The sequence below is a fragment of the Papaver somniferum genome, chromosome 5 (genome assembly GCF_003573695.1).
Source record: "Papaver somniferum cultivar HN1 chromosome 5, ASM357369v1, whole genome shotgun sequence".
Classification (NCBI taxonomy): domain Eukaryota; kingdom Viridiplantae; phylum Streptophyta; class Magnoliopsida; order Ranunculales; family Papaveraceae; genus Papaver; species Papaver somniferum.
The window spans coordinates 166,818,803-166,828,700 of NC_039362.1; the positions used below are offsets into that span (position 1 = coordinate 166,818,803).

Genomic DNA, 9,898 nt, shown 5'->3' on the forward strand with positions numbered 1-9,898 from the left:
TGGATCAATTTTTGCCCTAACAAAAAAAGTACCATAATTTTCTCTGTTTTATGCAATTCAAAGTCGGGGTTATCCTTTACCTAAATGGCTAAATTCCCTTTTGACACTAGTGAATAGTGATCCAACAGCTTGCAAACAAAAGTGAATTCGTGATTTTGACAGTAGTAGTAAGGCTGTAAGGGTAACATGTTGGTTAAAAACAACAGGCCGTGGGTTATAACCCCAAATGTGTCACTATCCATCTACGATAAACCCATCAACACAAAAATAACACAAAAACCCCATTTGACCTTAACTGTCTAAATTACCCATCAATATATTTTAGCCCACGAAAATAAACCGCACCTCATTTACATCTCCTTTCTTTCGTAACAGTTTCTAAATCTTAGCTTCTCTTCCCTCATAAACAAAAAACCTAGATCTGAAACCAATTTTGATTCCTTGTTCTTCTTATACCGCAAAACAGTTTTGTGAACTCAATAACAAGAAAGCCAACCTTAATTGAAATAAAATTAGGTTTAAGTTTTTCATTTTGATTTTGACGTAAATCAAAAAATGGTGAAGAAGCAAGAGAAAAAGAAAGATGAAAAGATGAAGAAAAATCTTAAGAAAACGGTCAAACAATCTCCAAAAGGTAAATCGAAACCTAATTTTGTTTTACTATTCTTCGTTGTTTCATTGTTCTTCTGTGATGGTTGAAAATCAACATGCATGTTTAACCTGTGATTTTTGGTTTCACAAATTTTAGTTTCGTCACCGATTTTGCATAAAATAGCTTTCATCAGTGGTTTCATAATTAGGTTTCTGTTAGTGTCATAATTAGGTTTCATTCCCTTCAATATTGTTACTTTCGTAATTGATTTTCTGTTAGTTTCATAATCGATTTTCATCAATGGTTTCTTTGGTGAAACCAAAATTAGTTTTCATCATTTTCATATATGATTCACTTTACTGTGTTGGTGATTTTCATCAATGGTTTCTTCGATGAAACCAAAATTGGTATCATCATTTTCATCTATGATTCGCTTTACTGTGTTGGTGATTTTCATCATTGGTTTCTTCGATGAAACCAAAATTTACATCAATGGTTTTTTTTTGTGGAACCCAAAATTGGTTTCATCATTTTCATATGTGATCGCTTAACTTTGTTGGTGATTTTGTTCAATGGTTTTGTAGATGCAACCAAAATTAGTTTTATCATTTTTGTTTTATTATTCGCTTATGGTTAACTTTTGGTTTCACAACAAGGAAAAAAAGAGAAACAGAGCCGTATAGGTGTTGTTGCATTATTTGTGTGCGCTAGCACCTGAGATAAAAGCTTTGATACACAACAAAAAACTGAATATGAAGGCTCTGGTTTCATGTCCATTTTGGTGTTTCTTCAAGTCGCTCTATGATGGTATATCCAATTAAGAGTCGTATGCTGGAAGCTGCTGCAAATGAAACCAAGGCTGATGACTTCGTCAAGTTATTCTTTTTCTACCTTTTGGTTTGTGTATTCGTCCCCAACAAAGGTGGGTAAACTCTAGCTGCAAAGTACTTGTACTTGGTATTTGAGATGAATAAGGTGTGTTGGACGGACGTGTTTCATGAGTATCTAATTGAGTGGATAATAACATCCAAAGACGTTGAAAATGTAGTGGGTTGTATCATTTAGCTGCTGGTAAGTTAAGTTTTGTTTCTTTTGATTCATAAGTTGTTTGTTTTTAACGGGTTTGATTCTTAGTTTGAATATTGTTTCTCATTCTTTTTTCAGTATTAGTTGGCAGAGATGTCTTACATCGCAGAACAAAAGGATGGGACATGTATCCAAGGTTTACTAGATGGAACCTTGGTGGAATATGCTACCAAATATTGGATAAATTCGAGGAGCTTAGAGAACACCCAGGAATTTAATTAAAGGTAAAATGAAACCAATTTTGATTACGTCAAAAATTCTAGCTGAAACCAATTTTGGTTACAGCAAAAATGATTAAGTTCTTAGATTTTAGTTAAGCTCAACCTTAAGAACGTTATTTCTGTTTGCATCAGTCACCTTTGAAGATCATATTCTTAATACAACTTAGTTAACTACTATAGACTAACAGATAGTCATTTTTTGAATGAATGTTGGCTTACCTTTTCTGTGGTAATATAGGTAGTAAAAGTGATAAATGGGTGGGAGCGATTGCGTTGAACTAGCTCAATTTTAATATTTGATCACTTTTTTGTAGTATGGGTACTTATCAACATCTTCTTTAATATCAACTTTAGTAGTTTTTTGAAAGTCTTCTTGGGAACTCATCAACATAGAAATGTGGTAGTTTCCGGAACGACTGTCATGTGTGCATATACTCTGTGTTGACTGTTGTGATATATGCACTCCTGTTTTAAGTGATATCTTAAACTCTTGATGGCTTTTTTGCATTCATTCCCTTATACTCTTTGTTATATGCATATCTTTGTTTTACTGCTTGAACTTCATCTCAATCTGTATCCATCTATATTGCTTTACTATTTTGATGAAACCAATTTTAGTTACATCACCAATTCTAGCTGAAACCAGTTTTGGTTACAACAAAAATTCTAACCAAAACCATTTTTTCTTGTGCATTGCAGATGAATATCGGTCGCTGCAAGGGTTCATTCATGCTGACAAACAAGAAATGCGCTTGGTCGAGCGCATAGAATAAAAAGATATTGTTGTTGAAGAAGTGTCGGTTGGTGATGTTGAAAATGTTGGTCGTGGCAGTGAAGTGCCTGGACAAAAATGAAGTCAATGTTGGTGCTGGCAGTGAAGTGCGTGGACAAAATGAAGACAATGTTGGTGCTATCGGTGAAGTGAACTCTTATAAAGACAAATATCAATGGGCACAAAATCTGATTGAAAAGCTTAGGACCACTGGTAAAAAATGTGCTTTCTGAAGAAGAAGAATCTTCGCTGGAAATAATACTCGCATGTGGTGCCCAATTTATTAATTTTTTACAGTTTTTCTTGCAGATTCAGTTTTACTTGAAGATAATCTTTGACATCATAAAAGATAATGTTTGCTAAGAAGAATCATTGCTGGCAATAATACTCGTAGTAGCTACTGTGTGTAAAATGGTTATCTACTGATTGTAATGGTGACAAATTACAGTTTATATAAAAAGATATCAGTTGTAGTCCCCTAAAACTTATGTCTACAGAAATATGATGTCTAATTTTTCTGTAACAGCAGGTCTTCAGAATTCCAATAATTAATTTTATCTTTGCAAACATTATCTTTTATGTTGACAAAGATGCAAAAGAAAAATGACAGTAAAACAGTGATGAAACCAAAAAAGGTTCCACCAAAATATGATGATCCCAAAAATGGTTCCAAAAAAATATGATGAAACCTACTTTGGTTGCACCAAATTATAAAGGCCTGCAAAATCTGACAAATTTCATCAAAACTACTTATTCTCTGGCAAGATCTAAAATGAAAACCTCTGCAACAAATTAGCATTGGTTTACTTGTAAAAAACATGAAAAAGAACAGTCAAAAAAATATCTAATGATATCAAGTCACTAATTAGTTTCTTCCATACATGTGGTTTGTTAAGAAATCCACCACTACGGGTATGCTAATTACTTGATTCCTTAGATAATAAAAGGGCTTCCTTCAAAACTATCAATAGACACGGCATATAAATGCCATTTACATTTCTCCTCATCTTTCTTAGCACAACATGCACCGATCGATCCTCAACTTTTCATTCCTTGTCATTTTGAATGAATAACCTGATGTCACGTGATATTTCATTATATCACAACGAACTTGTTGAACAACTCCTGGAAATAATTGTTCAACACCCTTAAAAAGGCCTAACCAATGCGCAGACTTTACGGTTCCTTCACTTTATTTGTAACATCATAATCAACTCTTGGTTTCTCAAAAAATATAATTTCAGAACTTCGTGGCTGGTCAATATCTATAATCCTTGAACTTCTTGAATTAGAACGCTCAGATTTATGCCTTACATGCAACTGAAGAGTTGGAAGGTTATGAAACAAAGTAAATAAAGCAGCTGATTGAAGATCAAAATCAGATTGGTTTACCTTTAGCTGATCACCAACTATGTGAAAGATTTCCATAGAAAGAGGAGAGAATTCACACCAACTTGAACATATACTTGCCTTCATATTAGCAACAGATTCTTTTAGACCAATACGATAAAACAATGTATCCTCTTTGTGACAGATAACCGCCGAAACAGGCTTCATAATCTATAGGACAAAGTATGAAACCAAAAAAGATTTCACTAGATGAGAATAACAGCAACAACAAAAATTGAAAAACATAATGAAATCGTAAATATAATAAGGGTTTCATTCCAATAGATCGTAGATTTCATAAGAACATCAACAGAGCACAAAAACATCAACAAAACACAAAATCATAAACTTAGGTTTCATTATCAAAAGAAACTCTAAAAGATCACAATAACAAATCAAAAACAAAAACAAAATCAAATACCCGAAAAGTGATTGAGTATGTGATGAATGATTCGAATACTACGAATTACTTAATCTGAAGATGATCAACACGAAGGATTCTTCACCTCGATTTTCAATTCGAGATGTAATTTTAACAGATAAATCGAGCCTAGATACAAATTTCAACCAAATCACGAATAAACCGTAACTCCTAATTTCTCTTCTTCAATTAAACTGAAATGAATTACCAGATATTCTCTTCTCTTGTTTAACTAAATTTGTAGTTTCTCTTCACTTATTCAATCAATTTTGAACCTAAAAATTACTCTCTCGATGAAATCTGCAGAAGAAGATCTCGAATCTTTGAATTGAAACATAAAAGAAAGAAAAACACGAAGGTAAAATAAGAAGAATGTCTCGAATTTTTTCTGAAACTGATCTCTTTGGAGAAAATTTCTTTTTCTCTCGCTAAATATTTCTTCCGCTAAACTATCCTTTAGAATACACGGAAGGTCAATGTTGGAATTTAGAAATTTAATAAAAATTAAATTTACTCATTATAAAAGGAAATGGAGTTTTTCTATCATTTTTTAATCAAATATTTTTTATTTATTAAAAATAATATGGCTGGATTTTTTGTACCACATGTTTGGTCACCTTGGTTTTATTTGACTAGTTTTGTAAAAACAATGGTCAAAATTAAATAACGTCGTTCTCTCAGTCTCTGGCTGGCCCGGCAGGCCCGGTTGACGTGACTCCCTTACAAAAAGGGAACAAAGTGTAACCAAAGTACAAAAAGGAAAGTACTCGACCAAAAACAGAAAATTTGATCTACTTATCATACAAAGAGTCTCTTCAAAAAGAAAAAAAAAATACAAAGAGTCTCTCCAGTCTCCGGAGATGTAGGCAATTAAATTTAGTGCTCTCCGTCGTACGAATCTCACCAGGCTCGTAACGTAACGAATCTCATATTTGCAACCAAAGCACAGGTTCGGTTCCCAACCTGTGTCTCTTCCATTATACTTTTTTCCCTCCTCTGATATCACACCAGCTAAGTATTTCCAAATTCATAAAAAAAATAGGAAGGCAATGCAGTTGCTAGCAATGTAGTACCCCGATAATATCGATTTCGGTGTTTCACTGAGATGCCGATATTGCCGGTATTGACGGATATGTCACCGATATTCACCGAAATATCGTGTCTCGGTACTCGACCGATATTTACCGAAAACCAATATTGACTACATTGGTTGCTAGGTCTCTAATACTTATTTACTTTCTCCCACTAGCTATAGCTTTGGGGAAATTGGTCATATGACCAAAACCCAAAAAGTATGTGAACAATAGGCCACCAAATTATGGGTCTCGGTGTAAAATACACAAAAAATTTAGTCATATATTTTCTCCCTTTAGTTTGTTGGTTTTAAATTTTGTTCCAAAATAGATAAGTTATTTCACAAATTAAAAGAGTATTTCTAAAAGCACTCTTTTAATTTATTATTGTTACTATAAGAAATATGTATAATTTGATAGCCATATTTATATTCGTTGCGTAGGTGTTTTAAAATGCTTTTCAACGGTATAAAGTTTACGAAAAACCGTGGTATAATTCAAGAGATAAATCATTTTTAAATTTTACAAGTTATTATCCATAAGGATATAATTGTAAAAAAAATCTTAAATATACTCCCTTTTCCTCCAAATGTTAGGACAAATATAGTCATTGTTAGCATTCTTACGGAAAATAAGGTAATAACATAAGTCTGTAACGAAAATTATAATAAAGTCAGGTCAATGGTTTGACTTGACAGTCTCTAACGGGTCAGGGTACCAACCTTTAGTATTTCAAATATTGCGTACCAAAGCTAGGTGTTGGACATTTGTTGGGTACCAGACATTAAGTAACCCATTTTATAATTATCTACCTATTTCTAAAACAAATTTCTCCGTTTACATATTTATTTTATCTTTTTAATTAACGGATTCTACTGTTGAAAAGACGCAAATGAATATCACGAGATTTAATGAAGGACAACAAAGTATGATCATATAATGCAATAACTTAATAATGAGTAAGATTAGGATAGACAACTAACAACCACTATGATGCGATTACAATCTGGGGAGATACCTAGATCTCAGAAATCAAAGCAAGTATTTATAAAAATATAGACGTTTCAAGGGGGTTTTACCCTTAGAAGTTGATCCACGATTATTTTTTATCACAACCATGTGTACTCAACCAAATTTTCCAAGTCAACTTTGCATGCCCCGACCTTTGGTAATAAAGATTATTGATTAGCTTTGTCAGGTAGAATCTTTATTTCATTATCAATTTGATGCACAAAATATTAGAGATGATAGTCCTAAACAAAAAGAAATTGCATCCTTAAGGATTGTAGGTTTTGATGCCTAGCGGATTTCACCAATGAATACATTTGTATGCAAAGAGAAACTGCATATAAATATCTGTCAATGTTCCACAAAACAATAATTAATCATTTTAGTCCACCGCTTTTACAAAAACCAACCGATGCAAATGTTAGAAAAATACTAGTGAAAAACGAGAAAAGAGTTCTCTAGGCATGTTGGGTAGTCTTTATTGCATACACTTGTTGTGTATTTAAGAGTTCTACAAGCATGCTGGGTAGTCTAAATGTTTAGGCCCGAGTTTCAAGCGTCAAGAGGGCTACCCGCAATGGACTATACGGATATGACTGATTACATTCAAAACAAACAACTGTAGGAATTTAAGAGGGAAACAAAAAGAAAGCACATATGTAGGATGAGTTTGTAAGATCAAGCAAGCATATGCAAAACTCAAATTAGAATGATTTATCATTTTAATTGTGTAATAGAATTTCAATTTATTAATACATTTTTACTTAATTTGAAACAGACAATTATATTTTAATTAAAATAACTAAATTTTAATTTGAAGTTCATACTATAATTATTATATAAAAATTATACATTTATTGGTATCAAATTTTAAACTAACAAATATTATAAATATATTAACCAATTAGTTGAATTGCATCATTTTCAGCATCTTTATCAAGGTTGTTAAGCAGTTATTGATTTTGTTATTCATCTTCTTTGTCTCTTTTACTTGTTATAATCCATTTCCCATAGATAAAGTTTGCACATTTATTATGTCTGCATCTGTTGTAAGAATTTTATGCTTGTCTAATTATTGAAAATTTTCTTTTAAGAAAGACGGTTTTTTTAATCGCCTTATTCAAGATATTCCAGTCAACTGATATTAACTGTCTCTGCTTTGAATGTTGGTCATTCATGAATTCGGCAATGTTAAGACCAAACTGAGATTCTTCTTTGGATAATTTTCTCTGTCTTCACTTCAGTTTTTCCCCATTAATGTATTAGAAGCATTGAGATTTGGATTTCACGATTGATTGACTTGAAATGGTTGAGAATTCCGCATAGAAGGAAAACATGAGCATGGGGAACTTTTTGTTGAAGGAGAATATGGGTATTTTTCGGCACATGTTGGAAACTTTCCAACAAAAAACGAATTATATTTGTTCAATTGATTTAGGATATTGAAAGGACTTTCGATTGGAATTGTTTGTCGTATTTTTAATTTTATCTACACTTTCATTCCTATAATTTTCACAAACAAATTTATTTAAGATCGCAATAATTGAAATTTTAAATTTTGAAAATTGAGTAAAAAGTATAATTGTACTTACCACATCAAGATCGGTTTCACCAGTCTTTTTGGTTCCATTGGCTTGCATGATCACAATAACATACAAGTTCATTTGACCCTTGATTACGCAGAAACGACCTAACAACCCTCCTGAATCACGATAGCTAAGTTTCGTTTTTTCTTCACGAGAAATGTGTTACCCAAGGGTACTGACATCTTGTTATTGGCAACCATTGATATTAACTTGTGTACACGATGATGCTTTGAATCCTGATCCCCAAACTTTGTTTCTACTTTGTAGATGTGGGGAACCAGAATTCATATTGTAGAAAACTAGAAGAAAATTGTATAAGATTATAAGAAATGCCCGGGAGGTATAGATAGAGAAGGTGTGAGTTGAAATGAGTTTGAAATTGGATATATATGACGAGAGAGAAAAAAAATCAATTTGTAATGTTGAATGATATAGTCGTTTAGCTGTTCAGATAAGAACACGCGGCATAATCTCGGTCGTTCCCAGTACATACTTCGTCGAACTGTCAATTTTTTATCGAGCGATAGAGACTTGACCTTGATAAGTGAATAGGCGAATTTACCTATTTGCATCGACTTTACCATTTTGACTACTCTCGTAGGAAATGGTGTAATGCCCACCAAAGTATTATTAGAAAACCCAAACCAAAGACTAAGGGAACGAAATAATAGAAGAACACAATTATACGCAATAAAATGTTTTTTAAATAAAAGGCCTAAGTGTGTCAGTTGGGCACATATTGGAGAGCACTGTACTTTGCCAGGAAATTAAATGTTTTGTGTGTTTATCCCTTTCATGTAAAGTAACGAATATGAAGAACTAAAGGCTAATGGATGGGTTTTAATTAAAGTTTACTTTTTGTATTACGATTGCATATAATAGTTATTGTTAAAGAAAGCAACAAGATACTAGTCGAATTGAGTCTTTCACATTTAGTTGTTGGTCTGGGTATCAATGTTTAGTATTCAAATAACTGGGTACAAAATTCTGGTTTTGACAAAATCTGGATATCAATGTGGTTGTGATACTGATAAGAAAAGTGTGTTGCCCAGACTCTTAAAAGTTGATTTTAAACCTAATCTTCAAAACTAAAAGTAGCATAATTTAGACAAAGATAAAATCAAGATTAAATGAATATTGTAGCTACGATTCCACTATTTATCAATTTTCAAAGTGATTTCATTCGATAATTATAATTATGCAATTTATCCATTCAATTTGATTCTAAAATATTGCAACAAGTAAATTTTCAGAATAATACTTGTAAATCTAAAGCATAGGATATCAGAAACCCTAGGCTAAGCATATATATATCGTCAATAGAAGTTACAATTTCTTAACAAAAATTATTAAATCAATTTTTTAGTCAAAGCAATTAATCATAAAAGAATCGTACAAAGTAAATGAATAAGAAATTCTACTTTTTATTAGGAAAATGGCTTCCTCTGTAGCCTCAGCAATGAAGCTTAGCTCCGGAAACACGCTCAAAATATGTGTTCATGACTCTAAGTGTTTACAAATGGTCAAGAGGAGGAAAATTTATAAGAAACGGGAATTTGCAACGCTTTTTAGACGTTCAAGACTCTCTGTTACAAACCAAATGTTGCAAAATTTAATTATACGCTGCAAATGACTGTTATAATCACTATTGAAGAACGACAGTTGTTAGAGCATTGCTCGGTCAAACTCACAAGTGTTGCTATCTCAAGATTGTTACTCAAATTTAGTTATCAAAACTATATCTTGATTT

At 32.3% G+C, this 9,898-nt stretch overlaps 1 long non-coding RNA gene across 4 annotated transcripts; it reads left to right on the top strand.

Annotated features, from left to right (window-relative positions):
• Positions 1-360: 360 nt before the first annotated feature.
• On the top strand, positions 361-3,155 carry LOC113283552. Of its 4 annotated transcripts, none has more exons than XR_003327515.1 (4): positions 361-634; positions 1,249-1,663; positions 1,757-1,902; positions 2,599-3,155. It is a non-coding gene; the product is annotated as an uncharacterized LOC113283552 (long non-coding RNA). The 4 variants fall into 4 exon arrangements; XR_003327516.1 differs by having other exon boundaries at positions 1,258-1,663; XR_003327514.1 differs by having other exon boundaries at positions 362-1,663; positions 2,599-2,884; positions 2,981-3,155.
• Positions 3,156-9,898: the final 6,743 nt, after the last annotated feature.